At 39.0% G+C, this 22,119-nt stretch overlaps 1 pseudogene; it reads right to left on the bottom strand.

The window, feature by feature from the left end:
* Positions 1 to 16,366: 16,366 nt before the first annotated feature.
* LOC102870932 lies at positions 16,367 to 17,263 on the bottom strand (annotated as a pseudogene).
* Positions 17,264 to 22,119: the final 4,856 nt, after the last annotated feature.

Genomic DNA, 22,119 nt, shown 5'->3' with positions numbered 1-22,119 from the left:
TAGTCCAGTGAAATCAAAGGAAATACAATTGCAATTAAGTCAAGAAAGAGGTAAAGAAGTGTCAAGATAAAAATTAAATATGGAAAATCTAAGGATATATCTTCAAAAGGAAACCCTCTTGGCTTATTGTTAAAGAGCTGTATTGACAATCCAAAGACACAGTTCAAATCTACCAGTTGCTCTGCAGGAGAAAGAAAAGTAATCTCATCCCATGTGATTTGCAGCCTCTGAAAACTCACTGGAGAGTCAACTATGGGTCAGTTACAACTGGACAGTACAAAACAAGAACAGCATGTCTATGAAAGGACTATTGCTGTTGTTATTAAGTGCCATTGAGTCGCTTGTGACTCATGGTGACGCTATGTAAAACAGGCTTTGAACTTTGCTCTGTCCTGAGCCATTTGCTACACATGAAAGTTATTAGAATCAAATTGACATAGAGATTAGTAAATTCCTGAGAGAGTTAAACTACCAAAAGAATCATGGAAGTATACTAAAAAAAGTCTGTGACTGTTCCAACCTCGAAACAGCCCTTGAAATCCCAAGTATCTAAAGATAGATTACAAGTGAACTAAGAAAGTTGTTCAACCCATTTCCCAAAATATCTTGAATCCCAGGCCAATGAGGCGAATCCAAAATGGGAACCGAGGTTGGGAGCTCTACTAAATGCACTGTATGACCTGTTCACAGAGAATAATCTGGGCTTCATGTCCTCTCTTGGTATAAGAGACCCTCAAAAATATGTACTAAATGCTGGATATGTCACTACAGATCAGTATTTACTGATTCTAGGGGTTTTTTTCTCTTTCAGAAAGGTAGTTCTTGTTATTGTCTCATCACTGGAGACCTGCCAGATTTACAGTGTGGGAGGTAGATAATTTATCTTCTCAGTTCATATGCCACACAATCAAGAACCACAGAAGAATAAAACATAGAAGCCCTAGACCACTCAACAGTACATAACAACAAGAAGACCACTTGGAGACCTCTGGTCTGGGCTCATTTCCCAAGAGGGTGTGGAGACATTCTGTGTGTGGCAAGGAGAGTGAATCAAATATTGATTGTACAGGAAAGTGGACTGTGGTAGACATGTACTCTACTCACCTATATGTCCAGTTCTCTTTCTTCCAGACATATGCCAAGTTTGACATGTGACTAGTTCTCAGCAATTATCTGGGAGCATATCTCAAAGGGTTACTTTAATTGTTTGCCAGTATGAGAAACTCTACAGCCCCCTCTCCCTGCAATGGTACCTTGCAACATCCCTGATTGCCTCTGTCAGACTAAGTTCCTGATTGAAGAAGGAGATCCCTGCCAACCTGTAATAGATATGGATATGTGTACATACAGATACATAGGCATATACCAGGAAGATATATAGGTGAATGGATGGATAGATAAATAGATAGATGATAGATAGATAGATAGATAGATAGATAGATAGATAGATAGATAGATAGACATATATACATATACAGTATGAGTAAGAAATAAATCTGATTTTGTCATGGTTTGCATATATAATATTACTAAGTGTATCTGATTCAGTGACTGGGATAATTGGGATGGGAGTGTCAGAGACAGTGCGATTGGCACAGGACAGAGCGGAGTTTAGGGCTGTTGTACATAGGGTCGCTACGAGTTGCAAGAGACTCAACGGCACATAACAAGAACAACAACATCCTTAATGATGCAGTATTCCTTTATGAGTGTCTCAAATTACTTTCAAATCTCTTGGAATGTGTAATTCAGAAATATCCTTGAGAAATTCTGATTAAAAAACAGAAATGCCTTCTGCTCCAATCTCATATAAAATCATCTTTTTCTGCCCACTCAACCTCAGCGAGAAGCCACGCACTATTATACGGGAAATATTGTGAAGTTCTTATACTTTGGTGAAACCAAAACTATATCTCCATTATTTCTACCTATTATTCTTTACTTTTTCTTTCCCCAAGGCAACAGAAAGTAAAAATAATTATACTTCTGTAAATGCTGTCTGTCTGCCAAGGTTTCTCTTTGCAAGGTTATTTAAGTATTGCCCAGGTGGCTGTTTTCAAGCTCTTTATCATCTTCATGATCTTTTTTCTGGATTGCAATCCATAATGTTTAATATTCTCATCAGACAGATCTATAAGACCTTCCCAGTTTCCTACTGAAAGATAAGCATGTTTTCTTTAACGTTACAAAAGTGGTCTTTGTAAACCTCCTTAGATTGTGTTGTTGTTATGTGTTATCAAGTTGACGCCAACTCATAGCAACCCTTTCTTTGAGCACTAGCTGTGAGCCCTGGCCTATCCTGAGCCAATCTCACTGCCTCTGAGACACCTATCCTTATTACCCCTGGTACTGTGTCAATCCATCTCATACCAGGTCTTCCTCACTTGTCCTGTTCCTCTATCCTTCCAAGCATGATGTCCTTCTCCAAGAACGGGTACCTCCTGGCAATATGCCCAAAGTATGTGAGATGGAGCCTCAAAATCTTTGCTTCCAAGGAATAATTTTGTTTCACCCTTTCCAGAACAGACCGTTTGTTCTCTTGGCATTCCATGGTATGTTCAATACTCTTCTCCAGCACCACAACTCAAAGGCATCGATTCTTCTTCTGTCATTTTTGGTCATTTTCCAGCTCTCTTATGCATACCAAGTAATTGCAAAGACTATGGCCTGGATCAGGTGCACCTTAGTCTCTAGACTAACATCATTGCACTTTAGCACTCTGGAGAGGTCTCCCAAAGAAGATTTTTCCTAATGGAATTCTTCTTTTGATTTCCTGACCACTGATGCCAATGGTGTTTACTGTGGAACTGAGCAAGCTGAAATTGTTAACAATCTCAATCTCTTCCCCATCTATCAGGTGCTACCATTTGGTCCAGTGGTGAGAATCTTTATTTTCTTGATATTGAGCTTCAATTCATATTTCAACTAAGCTCTTGACCTCCTTCAGCAAATGTTTCAGGCACTCCTCAGTCAGCAAGCAACATTGTATTATCTGCATAACGCAGGTTGTTGATGAGTCTTTATCCAATCCTCATGTCATATTCTTATTCCTCATAACCAGCCTCCCGAATGATCTGTTCCACATACAGATTTAAAAGGTATGGAGGCAGAATGCATCCCTGATGCACTCTTTTTCTGTTATATGAACCATGTAGTGTTTCTTTGTTCTGTCCTGACAACAGCTTCTATGTAAACTGAGTTTCTTGAGCCAAAGTCCCAATGATCCCTGTCTTTAGGGATCATCACATAATAGACACTCATGAAAAAGAAGAGCAAAATCATATTCATGACTGTAAACAACAACCCCTGAAGATATCCACTTTCTAATCCTTGGAACATGTGGTTTTATGAAGGTGTGATTAAGCTAGAAATCTTGAGATAAGAAGGTGATTTGGGACCCTTGACAAGCATCTTTCTAAGTTGTTATTGTTGATTGTCATCGAGTTGAGCATGACTTATAGCAACCCTATTACTCTTTGGTTCCAAAGACTTCACGAAGCCTTTCTATAATTATCGTCTTTTCTCAAAGTTCACAGAGTTTCCAGAGGCATGTTGTTTAAGAAATGGAGGCCACTCCTGCTGAGACATTTTCTACTACCAAAAAAGTACTGCAACAGCCTCAGTAGAGAGAAATTATTTGAAGATGCAGTGGTTGCGAAAACAGAGGAAGGTGCCATGAGCCACTGAATGCATAACCTGCCATCATCTTGGTTTGAACTCAGTGACACTGATTTCAGACTACTGGTGTCCAGAATTGTTAAGATAATAACTGTGTGTTGTGTTAAGGCACCCTGAATGCAGTGCTTTGCTGCAGCAGCTATAGATAGCCAATACAATCACAAACAGAATCCTATATGTCCGACCACTGACTCATTCTGGAGGACATTACAAGCATCTTGGAACCGGTCAGTATTGTGCTCATATCCTCTCAATGGTGAACACTGCATCTCCCAAAGATACAAACTGCATTAACGTTCCCTTTATTCCAGAAACACTAGCAATCAGTGCCATTTTTTTTTACATTAGTGAAGCATAAACTTAAGTTGTATTACCTTAAATTCACATCATGTCTCTTACTTTTTATGGTACTAACAAGATGGATAGACACTATCCTCATGTCCAATTCACTGCCTCTGAAAATCCAGTGCGGAGGGGTCAACTATTAATCACTTCCTACTCCACAGTACATATCAACAACAAGAAAGCTATAAAGTATTTAAACAGATTGAAACAAATATTTCTTTTAATCAAATAACATATATTCTCAAACTAAAATTACCAAATTTTCACATCATAAAATCATCTTCAAAATGGAAATTTGCACTTGAGTCTCCTGTTCTTCTCATTAAAGCTATTGGATCCTCAGAGTTCATGATTAGTTAAAATATGAATGCTCTCAGCCGTTCACCTATAGATTGGAGGCTGGCGTTCACTAAGAGATTTCTTAGAAAAAAGGAATGACAATCTGTTTCCAAATTGGTCAGTCACTGAAAAACTTGAAGGGGTGCGATACTGCTCAGATACACAAAGACTCATTCTCAATCAGAGTGAATTTGAAGGCTATTGGGGTCTTTGTGTTGTTTTTGCTGGTTTCTCAACTAGCAGGCCTGCTGTGTCATTTCTTCCTCTTTTTCTTTTTTTATTGAATTTAGTATGCATGAAAGGGAAGGGATGAAGGACCTATCTATTATCAGGATGAGACATCAATAACTTGTGGACCATTCAGCCACAAAATTTAGAGCTACATAGAAAACATATTTGAAGGTCTATTGTTGTAGAGTTAATAATAATTATTTGTTTAACAAAATTTCAGAATTAAAAGTCATTAAGATTTATATCTTTGCCTTTCTTGATTGCTAGATCTTTGGACCATTTTGCCCATATTTATAATATTAATACCATAAAATAAATCTTCGTTTAAAAGTGACCATCATTGTACACTTCAAAAAAGGCCATCAAGATTCCTCTTTAAATAAATTCCATCCTGTCCTCTGCCTCTTAGAAAAATCTTTCTTGTTCTTTTTTTTTAACCACAAAACATCTGCCTTAATAGTTTGTGAGCTGTTTCTTTCTGTTTGCGTAATCGCATTTATGCAGAGCACTTTAAATCAAGAAATAGAAAGTTTGGCCGCTTCTTAAGAAGGGTAGTTCTGAACTATTGCATCAAACCTATAAAAATGAAGATGCAGCCATATGCTTATATGTAGTATTTGTGATGGAAAGATCAAATTCTTAGTTGTTGGAATGACTTGATCAACTAAGACTTACGATCCATTTCTTCATTGCATCTGCAAAACACGTGAGGAAGCAAAGGGCTTGCTGCCTAAATGATTCTTTAAGTCGAGTGCATGAAACTGCAGCAATAATAGCATGTCTGGGTGTACATGAAAAAGTATCACATGTGAAGTTGGAAAGTTTGGTTTTTAAAAAATTAATCTTTGAGTCCTTTTCCTTAAATATTTTTTTTTGGTACATCAGGTTAGACTATTGTTGTTGTTATGTTTGTAAGTGGAGTCAGAATCAACTTATAAGTGGCCGTCCAGTGGATTTTCAGAAACTATCAATCATATGAGAGGATGTTGCCCATCTTTCTAAAAGCCATTGGTGGATTCAAATATTCTGCCTATCATTTGGCAGAACAACTCCTTACCCACTAGGCTGCCAGAGCACCCTTAGTCTAGACTACTTAATAAAAGCATTTATATTGACATTTTAAGGTAAAAATGTATTAATTCTTTATTTTTTATAACTTTTCTTGTTATCTGAGTGAAGGTTTACAGAGAAGATTGGTTTTTCCAGTCAATATTCATGTGCATGATCTTATAAGAACGTCTCTACTAAGAGGGAAGAAAGTGGATTGTTCAAACTCTTCTCCAGCTGTTGTTACTGTTAGGCATTGTCAGTCGACTGTGACTCCTAGATCTAAACTTTGTCCTACCCTGCACCATATTCACCATCTCTGTCATGATCAATCTTATTGGCGATAACTGTGTCAATCCATATCATTGACAGACTTCCTCTGACCCTCTACTTTTGCCAATGTGATGTCTCTCCCTAAGGAATGGTTCTTCCCCAAAATATGTCCAAAGTAAGTGAAATAAATTTGTACCATTTTTGCCTCTAAGGAACACTTTGGTTACACTTCCTTTAAGAAAGAATTGTTTGTTCTTTTGATAGTCCATGTTTTTGTTGTTGTTGTTATTATGTGCCATCAAGTCACTTTTGACTCATAGCAACCCTATATACAAGAGCCCTAAACCCTGCTCTATCGTGTGCCAACCTCACTGTCTTCGACACACCTACTCCCATTACCCCAATCACTGAATTGATCCATCTCATCAAGGTTCTTCCTCTCTTGTACTGTCTTTCCACTCTCCCAAACATGATTGATGTTCCTCTCCAAGGACTGGTACCTCCTTGCAACATGTCCAAAGTATGTCAGATGAAGCTTCAGAATACTTGACTCCAAGGAGCAATCCAGTTTCACCTTCTCCAGGACAAACCTATTTGTTCTCCTAGCAGTCCATGGTATATTCAACACTCTTCTCCAGAACCACAATTCAGAGTCATCAATTCTCTTTCTACCACCCCTAGTCATTGTCCAGCTCTCTGATGCATAGCATGGAATTGCAAAGACTACAACCGAGATCAAGCACACCTTAGTCTCCAGCCTGACATCGTTGCTACTCAGTACTCTGGAGAGGTCCCTGACAGCTGACTTTCCCATTGCAACTCATCTGTTGATTTCCTGGCTGCTGGTACCAAGAGTGCTGATTGTGGAGTAAAACAGTTAATAATCTCAACCTTCACCATCTATAATGATGCTGTCAATCGGCCCACTGGTGAGACTCTTTGTTTTCTTAATTTTGAACTTCAATCCATATTGAAGGCTGCAGTCCTTGACCTTCTGCAGCAAGTGCTACAAGTCCTCCTCAGTTTCAGCAAGTAGGGTTGTGTCATCTGCATAATACAGATTGTTGATGAATCTTCCTCCAATCCTGATGCCACATTCCTCTTCGTTATAGCCCAGTGTCCCGGATGATCTGTTCTACATACAGATTGAAAAGGTATGGAGACAGAATACATCCCTAGCTGACACCCTTCCAGATTTTGAACCATGCAGTGTCTCCTTGTTCTGTTCTGACAACTGCCTCTTGATTCAAGTATAGGTTGACAGTCCATAGAATATTCATTCAATATTTTTCACAAACAACACAGTTCAATGGCATTAATTCTACTTCTGTCATCCTTATTCATTGTCCAAATTTCAAGTGCATAGGAAACAATTGAAAATACCAAGTCTTGGATAAGGCACACCTTAGTCTTTAAACTGGTATTCTTGCTCTTTAGAACTTTGGTGAAGTACTTGACAGTAGACTTCCCCAGTGCAAAATCTTTTCCTTTCTTGACTGCTGGTGCCAAGAATGTTGATTGTGGATCCAAGTAAAATGAAAATGTTGACAAATTTAGTCTTTCCTGTATCCATCATACTGTTGCCTTAGTCCAGTGGTGAGGATTTTTGTTTACTTCCCTAGCAGTCAAAGCTAAAAAGAAGTTTTGTGTTTGACTTTGTTTGTTTTTATACAAAGCAAAAAAACAGTGAAAATGGACTTTCCTCTTAGTAGTTGCAGCCTCACTGTCACTCACTTTCTTAGTCCTAACATTACCCTGAAAGAGGAATCATCTTTTCCCTTCTTTTTCTGATTTTTTTTTAATCAGCAAATATTCCTTTGCTGGTATAATTTCAAGTTATTGCTAGCTGAATTCTTGTTGATGTTGAGGTTGTTATGTGTCATCGAATAAGAACCAACTCAAAAATGATCATCCAGTGTGTTTTCAGAGGCTGTAACTTATATGGAGGAGATGGTCCATGTTTCTCCCACAGAGCAACTGGTGGATTTGAATTAATCACGTTTGGTTTGGCAGCACAACATCTTAACAGGACCATCAGAGCAGAATCATTAGTCATCAGTAATTCTTCATTAATATTCAGTTACTCATTTCCCATTTTAGTTACTAATTTCTATCAACAAGTACAGAAGAAACTGTGACTTTGTAAGCACTATATCTTCAGAACAATTCTTTATCTTCAGAAAATGATCCCTAGAGAGGCTTTTGATCAATACTAAACAACTTTCTGTTTTCTTTACTTGTCTTTGTAACATTTATTGGTGCAATTGAGACCGTGAACTGCAACTGGAAATCTGAATTTATCTATTCTCTTCAAGGAAGTCATTATGGACTTGTAAATAACCAACTAAATTTTATAAGAAAATAAGTCTCACTTTCCTTTCAGTTCTAATTTCAACTGTCTCATCACTTTTTAAAATGTTCTACTCTTGGTCATTTATTTCTAAATTATTTTATGAGTCATCTTCTGATTATTTCTCTCATATGCTCAGCAGGCAAAATAAACTCCTCTCATGATAAGGAGGAGGTGGGGGAAGAAAGCAAGATCAAACTTCATTTACTATTGTATTTGTCACCACTTTTCTCATATTTTCACAGCCACCTTCTCTCAATCTACTTTACCATTACCCCTGAGTAGTCCTCCAATTTTCTTCCTCACATAAGAATCCAACTGTGTCTTATTCCCCATACCTGCCTTTATTCAGTGTCCCATTGTCTCCCCCATATGTGATCACACTATTCCTTCATCCATATTCTGACATTATCCCTGCTTCAACACTGAGTACCTACAATAGCACCACAGCCAGAGTTATTGTTTGTTGTTGTTGTTAAGTGTCGTCAAGGAGTAGGCGACTCATAGCGACCTTATGAATGAAAGTCCAGGACACCTGTATAACTTTCGTCCTCTCTCCAGGTTGATAGGGTTTCCAGAGGCAAGCTATTGTGGAAGTCGATGTCACTCCTGCTTCCAACCTTGTTTTAATCAGGCATACCAGGGTTACACGACCTAGAAGAATGTTTCACCAATAAAGGCAGGCCTGAGGGCCACAGAGTAGAGTCACCCACCTTTGGCTTGGGAGCATGACTTCCTGTCCGCTAGGCCAACTGCTCTCTCGCTCTCTATGCTGTTGCCGTTGTTGTTGTTGTTGTTGTTAAGTGTTATCGAGTTGTAGGCGACTCATAGCAACCCTATGAATGAAAGTCCTGGACACCTGTATAACTTTTGTCCTTTCTGCAGGTTCGTAGAACAGCCAGAGTAAGCTGCCCAAAGTCCAAAATTCATCATATTTCCCATTCTCACTCCATAAAAGCCCTTCAACTTATGCCTATTGCCCTCAGGATCCATTCCAAATTCCTTACATAATTTACCCAACCCTTTGAGATAGATACCTGTGGTTTTTCATTACTCAGTACTTCTCTGTATTCCTTCACTCTCTTCCATTAAAGGATTTCCCTTTCACACAGTTCCTCATTTCACATCTCTGTATTGCCTTCAATAGACACTGCCCTGGCTCACTAAGTTGTGCCAAGAAATCTGGAGAACAGCCAGCTGGCCCACTGACTGGAAAAGGTCGATATTTGTTCCCGTTCCAAAGAAAGGTGACCCAACAGAGTGTGGAAATTATCGAACAATATCATTAACATCACATGCAAGCAAGATTCTGCTGAAAATTATCCAAAAATGTTTGGAACAATATGTCAACAGAGAACTGCCAGATGTACAGACTGGATTTAGAAGAGGTCATGGTACTAGGGATATTATAGCTAATGTTAGATGGATCTTGGCAGAAAGCAAAGAATACCAGATGAATGTCTATCTGTGATTTATTGACTATGCAAAGTTTTTGACTGTGTGGATCACAGCAAGCTATGGCTGACTCTGAGAAGAATGGAAATCCCATAACATTTGATTGTGCTAATGCGAAAACTATACTTGGACCAAGAGGCAGTTGTCAGAAAAGAGCAAGGAGACACTACTTGGTTCAAAATCAAGAAGGGGGTCCATCAGGGATGTATTCTGTCTCCATACCATTTCAATCTGTATGCAGAACAGATCATCCGAGATGCAATGTGGCATCAGGATTGGTGGAAGAGTCATCAACAGCTGCGTTATGCAGATGACACAACCCTGCTTGCTGAAACTGAGGAGGACCTGAAGCGCTTGCTGCAGAAGGTCAAGGACTGCAGCCTCCTATATGGATCGAAGCTCAACATCAAGAAAACAAAGATTCTCACCACTGGGCCAATTGGCAGCATCAATATGGATGGTGAAGAGATTGAGATAGTTGACAGTTTTAGTTTGCTTGGCTCCACAATCAATGCTCTTGGTAACAGGAGCCAGGAAATCAAGGGACGGGTTGCACTGGGAAAGTCAGCTGTGAGGGACCTCTCCAGAGTACTGAAGAGCAACAACTTCAAGCTGGAAATTAAGGTGGGCCTGATCTGGGCTATAGTCTTCGCAATCACGTGCTATGCATCAAAGAGTTGGACAGTGAATAGGGTTGATAGAAAGAGAGTTGATGCCTTTGAGCTGTGGTGTTGGAGAAGAAGGTTGAATATATCATGGACTGCTAGGAGAACAAACAGGTTTGTCCTGGAGAAGGTGACGCCAGAATGCTCCTTGGAGTTATGGATTCTGAAGCTTCGTCTGACATACTTTGGGCATGTTGCAAGGAGGGACTGGTCCTGGAGAGGGACATCATGTTTGGTAGAGTGCAGGGGCGGCAAAGGAGAGGAAGACCTTCGATGAGATAGATCAATTCCGTGACTGGATTGGTGGGAATAAGTGTGTTTGAGATGACTAGGTTGGCACAGGATAGAAGAGCATTCAGAGCTCTTGTCCATAGGGTCGCTATGAGTCACAAACGACACGATGGCACATAACAACAACAAACAACATGGGTTACATCTCAATATCAAGAAAGCAAAAATCCTCATCACTGGACCAATAGATAACACCATGATAGATGTAGAAGAGATAGAAATTTTCAATTATTTCATTTTGGTTGCATCCACAGTCAACATCCTTGGCACCAGCAGTCAGAAAAGTAAAAAAAAAATGCTGTGATAAAGTCTGCAGTCATGGATCTCTCCAGAGTGCTGAAGAACAACAATATCAGTGTAAAGACTAGGTAATTTGATCCAAACCATAGTATTTTCAATTACTTGCTATGCATCTGAGAATTGGACAATGAATAAGGATTGAAGTGGAATTGAACAGAAGAAGAATTGATGCCTAGAAGTTGTGGTGTTAGAGAAGAGTACAGACTATCCCAAGGACTGTCAATAGAACAAACAAATATGTTTTGGAAAAGGTACATACAAAGTGCTTCTTAGAGGAAAGGACAGTGAAACTCCATTGCACACACTTTGGGGCTTGTCCTTAGAACAGGGCATCATGTTTGGAAAGATGGATGGTCAGTGAAGGAGAGAAAGACTCTCAACAAGATGAATTGATTCAGTAACTATAATAACTTGAGTATTTCAGCAGTGATGAAGATAGCACAGGATAGGAAAAGGTTCAGATTTGTTGTTCAAAGAGTCTCTATGCAGCAACAATAACATATGTCTAGAATGTTGAGAACAACAAAGAATTAAAAATGTAAAGATGTGTACGGTTTCTATCATGAGTTATTGAGTGAGCAGTGTCATTGTGGCAGTATAAGAAAGAAGTTAATTTAAAAGATACAAGAAGTTAATTTTCACTTATTTTTGTTTTGATGTGCCAAAAAGATAAGTAAAAAAAAGAGCCTACATGGCACAGTACATAAAAAGTTGGACTGCTAATCAAAAAAATCAGCAGTTGAAACCCACCAGTCACTCCTCAGGAGAAAGAGTCAGTTTTTTGCTATAAAGTCTGGCAAACCCATTGGAGGGATGCTGAGTCAGAATCATCTCGACAGCAGTGTGTGCTTGGTTTTGAGGTTGTTTGTTTATTTGTTTTTGTTTGGTTGGTTTGCTGTTTTGTTTGTTTTTTTCTTTTCAGAGCTAAATCATAGGTTATGATTCTGCATGCATAGTTGTAAAGAGTGTGAAGATTGGGAGAGAAGTTGAAGTCAAAAGTAATAGATCTAAGATTCATCAGTTTATTAATAGAAATTGAAACTGTAGAAGGTCACCAGACAAAGCTTAAAGTAGGAAAAGTAGAAAGAGAATAAGCTGATCCTGGAGACCATAGTGGACAGATGGAAGAGGAAGGAAGGAAGAATAGGGGGTGGGGGAATCAGAACATTGAGGAGAGAATTAGACAAGAGACAGGAACAAAAGAAACATAGAAAAGGAAAAGAGAGATCATCATTAAGCAATTAAACTGATTAATCAAACCTAAAAAATGTAGATAGGTCTTATATTGCGCAGAATGAAGAAAACTTATTGGGTTAAATAGTGGTTTTCCATCTGTTTCGAATTTTTCTCTTCAATGCATATGTTACCTCTCAGAGTTCTCACAACAGCTAAAGAAGTCATACAGAATGCTGCAGCAAAACACGTAATTGATGCTCAAGATTAAGATTCAAGGTCTCTGACTCCCTAGATCAGTGCCTTTTTCACACATTAGCACATGTGGGCATTAAGAGGAAAAAAATTGAGAAGCACTTACATGTAGTGGAGAAAACAGAGACATAAGGAGAGCATATTAAAGTGACAAGTGCTCGAAGACGGGAAATCATGCATCTTACGGGATCCAGAGGTAAGACAGCAGCCTGAGCTGAATTGGGAATCTTATGAGTTAAAGTAACAGTAAACGGCCTTGGAGGGTACTTAAGTGAAGTGATCTGCAGAAAAGCACAAATCAATCAAAAGCATTGGTAGTGTGAACGGAGACCTTCAAAAAATAATAACATGTTGACTAGAAGGGCATGAGGAGAGTCATGTGGGGAGATGAGGCTGGAGGTGAGAGCCTTTGGAAGGTTCTATAACCTTGTTAAGGATGTTGAACTTCATTCTGAGACTGAGGAGTCACGGGATATGACCTAGACCAGTTTGCACTGTTAACAAATTTTTTTAAACAGACATTTAAATAGAGACAGAGAATGGTTAGAAAGGTGATATATTAATCCAGGAGAGAAAAGATGAGAACTTGAAATAAAGCAGTTGAAATCAGGGTGGAGACTAAGAGTCCATTCTTGTTGCCATTGATTATTTTGTAATTTGAGTAAAAATTTACCAATCTGTTTTAATTCAATGATAAACATTTGATTTTATAACAATAATTGCAATTTATTAATATAATTAATTTATTACAATGTCTAATCAAGCAGGGGTGCCATCACTTCCTAAGCAACATGCCTCTGGAAACTATGAACTTTGAGAAATTATGATAGTCTTCAAGTATTTTGTTCATACGGTCACTATGAGTCATGCTCAACTCAACGGCAATCATCAACAACAATCAAACTCTTATTGTATTTTGCTTTTTGCTTCCCCAACAGTTATCTATTGATTAATTCAAGAGTCCATTTTAAGAAGTATGAAGGACAACTTCTACTAACCCGAAATCAGAAGAACTAGGATTACCAATACCAACTGTTTTCATCAGGATCACAGTAGAAAATCCTGGACAGAGAGGGAGAAGATAAAAAGTAGGATTGATTAAAAGCATTAAAAAGACAAGACATAGGAGCTCTGGTGGCCTGGTGGCAAGAAGCTGCACTGCAATCCCAGAGGCGCACGGTTCGAATCCACCAGATGCTCTGCCAGCGAAGGAGGGACAATCTCCTCTAGTACCAGTCAAATCCAATTTGACGGTACACACACAAAAATAATAAAATAAATATTAAAAAAGAAAGAAAAAAAAACAAGACCTTGATAGCTCTTATGTGCCATTGAGTTGAGTAGAATTCATAAAAACCTGATGAACAATAGATCTGAACTCTGTCCTAACCTGTGCCATACTCACCACCTCTGATGAAGACATATAAGAGCTCACTGTTGCCGTCACTGAGTCAATCCTTCTCCTTGAGGGTCTTCCTCTCCTACATTGGCCCTTCACTTTTCCAAGCATGACATCCCTTTTCAAGGAATGATCTCTCCTAACAACATGTCCAAAGTATGTGAGGCGAGGAGTTAACATCTTTGCCTCCAAAGAGCACTCTGGCTACAGTTCTAAGACAACTATTTGTTCTTTTGGAAGTCCATGGGATATTCAGTACTCATCCCCAAAACCCAACCTAAAGACATTAATTTTCCATCTGTCAACCTTATTCATTGTCCAGTTCTCAGATCCATAGAAAGTAATGTGAAAAATAATGGCCTTAATACCACTAAAATACCTGAATCAGGCATGCCATTTCTCAAATTGCAGGAGAGACCTGACAGCAGAATTTCCCACTGCAACAAATCTTCTGATTTCTTGACTGCTGGTGCCAAGAGTGTGGATTGTAGATCATAGTAAGATGAAATCATTTACAATTTCAATCTTTTCTCCATCTATCCAGATGTTGCCTATTGGCCCAGAGGCCTATTTTGTCCTTTTGCTGTTGAGTTGTAATCCATAATGAAGATTTTTATCTTCTGCAGCAACCGTTTCAAATCCTCCTCACTGAAAGAAAGCAAGATTATCACCTACTTAATTGGTAATGAGTCTTCCTCTATCCTGATGCCAGATACTTCCTCACAGAGTACAGCTTCTTGAATCATTTGCTCAACATAAAGATTAAATAGAGAGAGAGAAAAAACACTTCCTTGACACACTCTTTTCTTGATTTCAAATCATTATCCCCTTGCTCTCTTCAGACAACAACTTCTTGAGCTATTCCATTCTTTTCAATGTCAATCGTAGCTTATTATGATCCACATAGTCAAATGCCTTTTGCATATTCAATAAAACACAAATAGAGTCAGTTGGTATCCCACTGATCCCTGGAGCCTTTTTTTTTTGTCAGAACTATCAATACAGCTTCTACTTCTTCCTTTAATATCCTTGACTCCCGTTCATATGGTACTTTCTGAATTTTTTTCAGTGTCAATAAATTCTTTCTGGTACAGTGGTTCTTCCCTCCATATTCTTTTGATGCTTTCTGTATCATTCAATATATTTCCCATAGCATCTTTCACTATTACAGCATAAGGCTTAAAATGTTTTTCTGTTCTCTCAGCTTGAGAAATGCAGAGGGTGTTCTTCCCTTTTTATTCGCAAATTCCAGCTTTCTGCACATCCCATTACGATATGTTACTTTGTCCTTCTGAGCTACAATTTGAAATCTGTTCAGCTCTTTCACTTCAACCTATTTTCCTTTGCTTATGCTTCTTGATGCTCCAGTGTAATTTTTAGAGTCTCTTCAGACATCCATTTCATTTTTTTTTCTTTCTCTTCTGCTTTTGTAATGACCTTTTGCTTTCTTCATGAATGATATCCTTGATACCATCCTATGGCTCATCTGGTCTTTGATCATTAATATTCAGTGCCTCAAACTTATTCTTAAGATAATCTTGAAATTCAGATGAAATTACTCCAAGATCATATCTTGGTTCCTATGGAATTATTTAAATTTTCTTCTGTCTCAATTTGAGCTTGCATAATTTATGATCCAAAGTGTACATAATCTAGGCCATGGTCTTAGCAATTATTTGTTATGCATCAAAGAGCTGGAAAATAACTAAGGATGATAGAAGAATCAATGCCTTCAAGTTGTGGTGCTGGAGAAGAGTCTTGAACATACTACGGACTACCAAGAAAACAAATAGGTCTGTCTTGGAAAGAGTGAAACCAAATTTCTCCTTGGAGGCTAGGATTTTGAAGCTCCATCTCACATACTTCGGGCATGTGTCCAGGAGGGACCAGTGATTGAAGGACATCATGCTCAAAGGATGGAGGAACAGTGAGAGGATGATCCCAGATGAGATGGATTGATAGAGTAACTGGGACAATAAGGGTTAGTGTGTCATAATCAGTGAGATAGGCTCAGGACAGGGCATGTTTCAGAGCTACTGTACGTAGGGTCACTATGGGTTTCAGGTGCCTCAATGGCACATAACAACAATGACGACAACAACAATTGATGATCTGACCCACAGTTTACCCTTGGTCTAGTTTTGACTGCTGATATTGAGCTTCTCCAATGACTTCTTTCACAAATGTAGGCAATCTGATTCCTATGCAGCCCATCAAGTGAGATCCATGTGTAAAGTCATTATTTGTGTCTTTTTTTTTTAATTAGAGAACGTGTGTTCAGTGGTCTTTATTTACATTCAGTTACTGTCTACATTTATCAGTTCTTGTTTAATTGTACAGGCATGGTAAGTTATATTTTCTGTGGAATCTTAATTGCAAAATAAATACAAAATACATTTGGGGTTTAATGAACACTCAAGGAAGTTGTGTTTGTTTTGGTTTTGGTTTTTTTCTGAGGTATTCCTTTCAGTCTGGTTTTATCCTAGATCTGCCTTTTCACTTCTAGCAAAAGTCTATTAAACCACACAATGGATCTGGAACCAGTAAAGATGAGTTTTAATTTCATTAGACATATTTTTTTATCTCATCATACAATACCAATACAAAAGCACCGCCCATGCCTCTCAATACATTGGACCAGGCACCTTTGAAGAACTCTTTGCCTCCTTCATCTTTTGCAATCTTCCTCCAGCAGTCAAGTGTCCCGGAGTACATGCTATCAGTCCCTTTCCGGCCAGACTGCATCATCATTCTACGGCGGACAGTGTCGAAGGGGTAGGACACCAACCCTGCCACCGCTGTCACGGTCTGTGCAATCATCCAGCTCACAATGATGTGCACGTTCTTGGGGTCAGGCAGCATTCCCTTGGCAGTATCGTAGACTCCGAAGTAGGCGGCTCTGTAGATAATGATGCCCTGCACAGAGACGCTGAAGCCCTGGTAGAGACCCTTCAGGCCGTTGGACTTGAAGATCTTGGTAAGGCAGTCGCCAAGACCACTGAACTCACGCTGGGCTGCACCCTTGCCGACGTCCGCAGCCAGCCTGGTCCTGGCAAAGTCCAGTGGATAGACAAAGCAGAGCGAGGTGGCCCCGGCTGCCCCGCCAGAAGCCAGGTTACCAGCGAAGTAGCGCCAGAACTGCTTATGCCGGTCGACGCCCCCCAGGAAGATCTGCTTGTACTTGTCCTTGAAGGCGAAGTTGAGAGCTTGGGTGGGGAAGTAACGGATGATATTGGCCAGGTTACCCCTCCAGAAGGAGGTAAAGCCCGGCTCCTTGGGGATTCTCACCACACAATCAATGATCCCTTTGTACTGCTTCTCAGCACTGATCTGTTTGCTGGCATGCTGGACCTGCAGCAACAATTTGACCCTCTCGATGGGTGCGACCACAGTCTTGGAGACGGCAGCGGCGATGCCACCTGCCAGGAAATCCTTCAGGAAGCTCAAAGCTTGATCACTCATGATGACAGCGGGTGCTGTGCGCCTTCAGGGAGCCACGCTCTGGCTGTCACTCTCGCTCACACCCTGGCCAGGCACCGCCACCCCGTCTCCGACCCTGCGTTGCGCGAAGGGGCCTATTTGTGTCTTTTAAAAATGGTATATGTAAAAACAACTGTGGGATATCATCTCACCCCAGTCAGAATAGCAAAATTTAACAGAAAAGCAAGCAACAAATGCTGGTGAGGTTGTGGAGAAACTGTAACCCTTATTCACCATTGGTGGGAGTGTAAAATGGTGCAACCACTGTAGAAGGCTGTATGGCGCTTTCTCAAAAAGTTGCACATAGAGATACCATTAGACCCAGTAATTCCACTACTGGTAATATATCCCAAAGAGACCATAACTGACATGCAAGCAGATATATGCACACCCATGTTTATCGCAGCTTTGTTCACAATAGCAAGGAGTTGGAAACAACCCAGGTGCCCATCAACAAACGAATGGGTAGAGAAACTGTGGTATATTCACACAATGGAATACTGTGCTGCATTGAAAAACAGGGAACTCATGCAGTGTTATTCAAAATGGGTGACCCTGGAGGACATTATGCTGAGTGAAGTATCTCAGTCACAAAAGGAAAAACACTGCATAGTGCCACTGCTGTAGAATGGGACTGACATCAGGGTTAGGGTAAGAATGAGAAAAACTGGATGAATTATGTATACTGCATTGAAACCGATGAGGGAGACAACACTTTAAAAAAAATTTATATAGGGTATTATGATTATCTATCATGAGTTCAGAATGAAGGCTGCAGAGTGGAGTATACTCGCTGTTGGGGGCGGAGGGGGGGGGTTGCGGGGGGATTGTATACCAATGAAGGAACTTTTCTTTTACTTTTCAAAGAGAAGGGCGAACTGGGGGTGGGAGGGAGTGGGCGGGGAGAAAAGTGCAACAATGAATGAATGGAAATCCAAAATCTCTGTAAATGTTCATTGAAATTAATAAAAAAGAAGGGGAAAGCTAGATTTAAATATTAAGCCTATAATATTGGTTTTATGGTTAACTCGTCATTGAGCCATCTATTGGGTTTCCAAGGCTGCAAATTTTTAGTAGAGGAGATTGGACATCTTTCTTTATTGGTTGGGGGATCAAAATCATCAACCCTTCTGTTACTTTCTAGTATATTACATCACTGGAGCCCTAGTTTATAATTTGATCATATAAATATTCAAGTAAAAGGAATTTTTTAGAGTTTTACAGGTCCTTTACCTCTTATCCTAGTTTGTTTCCTCTTTTGTATATTTGAAGAACATTGACCATTGAGTTGAGTAAGTCACATGTTCATCACAAAGTTCTAGAAAAATAAACAAGGAAAGTCAAATTAAAAAAAAAAAGCTGGGTGTAAACTGTTTGGGTGTTTTATATTTTCTTAACAATCAAGTGTAAGCTGATTGGCTATTTTTTATTTTGTTAACAATCAGCTATGGTTGTTTTTTATCTAGTTAGCAATCAATTGTGAGATTATTGGTTGTTTTGATTTAGTTAACAATCAGCTGTGGGCTGGTATTAATTGTGTTTGGGGAGAACATTGTTCTAAGTGATACAGCACCTGTCTGTCAGTTTGCTGTACTGATATCACATGGGGTTGCTGTGATACTGAAGGCTGTGCCGTTTGTGTGTCAAATACCATAAAGGTTACCCACAGTGTACAAGTTTTGGTAAAACTCCCTGATTTTTAAGATTAAGACAGATTAAGAATTGTCTAGTTTAGGTCTTTTGCATCTTTGTTAAACTTCTTTTGAGTTGGCCTGCCCTTTGGTGAGAGTGTTGCATTGAAGTCTCCTACCACTATTGTGGAGATGTCTATTTCTTTCATCCAGTCTCTTAAACTATTATTTTATATAATTTGGAGGTCTGTCATTTGGTGCACAGATGTTGACCAGGGTTATGTATTCTTGATGTATTGTATCTTTAATCACTACATTCTGCCCTTCCTTATCTTTTATAATGGTTTTCATCCTTAACTCTATTTTATCAGAGATTAGTATTGCCGCTTCTGCTTTTTTTGTGGATGTCAATTCCTTGGTGTATTTTTTTTTTCAGCCTTTGATTTTTAGTCTTTCTTTTTCTTCATTTCTTAGATGTATCTCTTGTAGGCAACATATGATGTGCTTTGTGTTTTGTTTTGTTTTGTTTTTTTATCTATTCTGCTACTCCTTTTCTCTTTATTGGTAATTTAATCCATTCACATTAAGTGTGATTATTCACTGACCAGGCTTTACAATTGCCATTTTGCTGTATTTCTTTCTCTGTTGTTTTTGGTTCCTTAAGTTCGTCCACTCACCTTTGCTATCTCTGTGTGAGAAACTTCCCTTAGTATTTCTCGTCGAATTGGTCTTGTTTTCACAAATTTCTTATGTTACTGCTTTTCTGCAGATGACTTAATTTCTCCTTGATATTTGACAGACAACTGTGCTGGATACAAGATATCCAGCTGGCAATTTGTTTTCCCTCAGTCTTCTGTATATGCCATCCCATTGTCTTCCTGCTCAGATGTTTTCTGCTGAGAAATCAGAACTTGATCTACTTGGTTCTCCTTTGTAGGTGACTCTGTTTTTCTCATGCTGCATTTACTATTCTGTCTTTATATTTGATTTTGGAGAATTGACTATGATGCATCTTAATATTCTTTTTTGCAGGTCTAGTTTATGTGTGCTTCACTGAGCTTCTTGAATGTGACTCCCTGGTTCTTTATGATACTTGGTAAGCTTTCTTCAAATACTTCGTCCACAATTTTTTCAGTGTTTTCCCTGCTTTTCTCATGTTTTGGAATTCTGGTTATATGTATGCTGTTCCTTTTTATATCATCCCCCATGTGATTCTGTGATTCTAATGTTTTCTTCAGTTTCCTTCCATCTCCTCTCTGTTTTTTCATCTAGTATGTTCCTTTTGAGGTTCTTGTCTTCCAGTTCACTGACTCTCAGTTCTGATGTGTAGATATATATAAATATATAAAATATTAGTTTATTTTAAAAATTTGAATATATTGTTTATATATGTACATATGTTTATTTTTAAAATTTGAATATATTGCTTTCCAGACCAGATTCTTTCCATTTCCCTCACCCCCCATCAAATTGTATGATCCCATTATTAATTCCATCTCTCCTCACACATCTTCATCTCTCTTCTCCCTCTTCTTTCCCCCCCCTTGGATCCTCATACTCTGTTCTGATACTTTTTCTCTCCAGCATGTGGGAAACTTTTGCCTTTTTAATCTTGATGTCTGGACTGCATTTTCATACATTTCTGTTCTTTCCAGTACTGTGTTAGATGTGCATTCTCTGTCTTGTGATGTTTTTCTAAATTATTGTACTTCTTTATCTATAGTTTCAATTAGTTCTTCCCTCTTTTGCAATTTCTTCAGTAATTGTTCATATTCTTGTTGAGAGAGATGTTATAGCACTCATCTGTCAATTTGCTGTACTGAGGTAACTTGGGGTGGCTGTGATGCTGAATGCTGTGCCACTGGTGTGTCAAATGCCATGATGGTCACCCATGTTAGAGATTGTTTCGTAGAGCCCCCAGATTGAGACAAGCATGGTATTCACTTTCTAAACAAGATGTCTCTGGAAACTTTATGAACATAGAGAAATGACGGTAGTTATAGAACAGACTTCAGGTCTTCTGTTGTTGTTATGTGCTGTCGAGTCACCTGCAACTCATAGAGACTCTACGTAAAACAGCCCTAAACCCTGATGGGTCATGTGCCAATCTCACTGTCTCCAACACATCTACCCCTATTACCTCAGTCACTGAATCAATCCACCTCATAGAGGGTCTTCCCCTCCTGCACTGTCCCTCCACCCTCCCAAGCATGACGTTTTTCTCCAAGCACTGGTCCCTCCTTGCAACATTTCCAAAGTATGTTAGATGAAGCTTCAGAATTCTTGCCTCCAAAGAGCAGCCTGGTTTAACCTTCTCCAGGAAGAATCTTTGTTTTCTTAGCAATCCATGGTGTATTCAATACTCTTCTCCAACACCATAGCTCAAAGCCATGAATTCTCCTTCTATTTTCCCTAGTCATTGTCCAACTCTCTGATGCATAGCAAGTGATTGCAAAGACCATGATGATCTGTATCAGGTGCACCTTAGTTTCCAGAATGACACCATTGCTCTTCAGTAGTTTGCCGAGGTCCCTAACAGGAGACTTTCCCATCACAATACATGTTTTAATTTCCTGGCTGCTGGTGCCAAGAGTGAGATAGATAGATAGATAGATAGATAGATAGATAGATATAGATAGATAGATAGATAGATAGATAGATAGATAGATAGATGATAGAGAGATAGATAATGTGGTTCCCTGTCTCTTAAGTATTTATTTATAGCTTCAATTCTTTCTTCCATCATTTGTACTTTCTTCAGTAGCTGTTCATATGATTCCACAATGATAATTTTTTTTTTCTGGCTCCCTACTTCTGAGGTATTCATTGTATCTGCAGTATGTTTTGCATTTTTAGAAGGTTTGTTTTATATTTTCACAATGTTTCATACTGCCTGCTGATTTCTTGACATTATGTGGTTTGGGGTGGTGGTGTATGTGTTGGACTGTCTCTGTTGTGTCCATATAGGTTGCTGATAGTTCTTTTTTTAAATTGTATTTCTTATTCATTTTAATGAAAATTTACAGATAATTTGGATTTCCATTCATTCGTTGTTGCACACTTTCCTATCTGTCCATCCCTTCCACCTAGTTCAATTTTCTCTTTGAAAAGTAAAACTTTTAAAAAAAAAGTTTCATTTATTATAGAATCCCCACCCCCACCCCAGTCCACTCCATTGTGCAGCTTTCATTCTGGACTCTTGTCATG

This window comes from Elephantulus edwardii, unplaced genomic scaffold (assembly GCF_000299155.1).
Source record: "Elephantulus edwardii isolate Elephantulus edwardi_28Jun2011 unplaced genomic scaffold, EleEdw1.0 scaffold00309, whole genome shotgun sequence".
NCBI lineage: Eukaryota > Metazoa > Chordata > Mammalia > Macroscelidea > Macroscelididae > Elephantulus > Elephantulus edwardii.
This window is presented reverse-complemented; position numbering and strand designations above follow the sequence as displayed.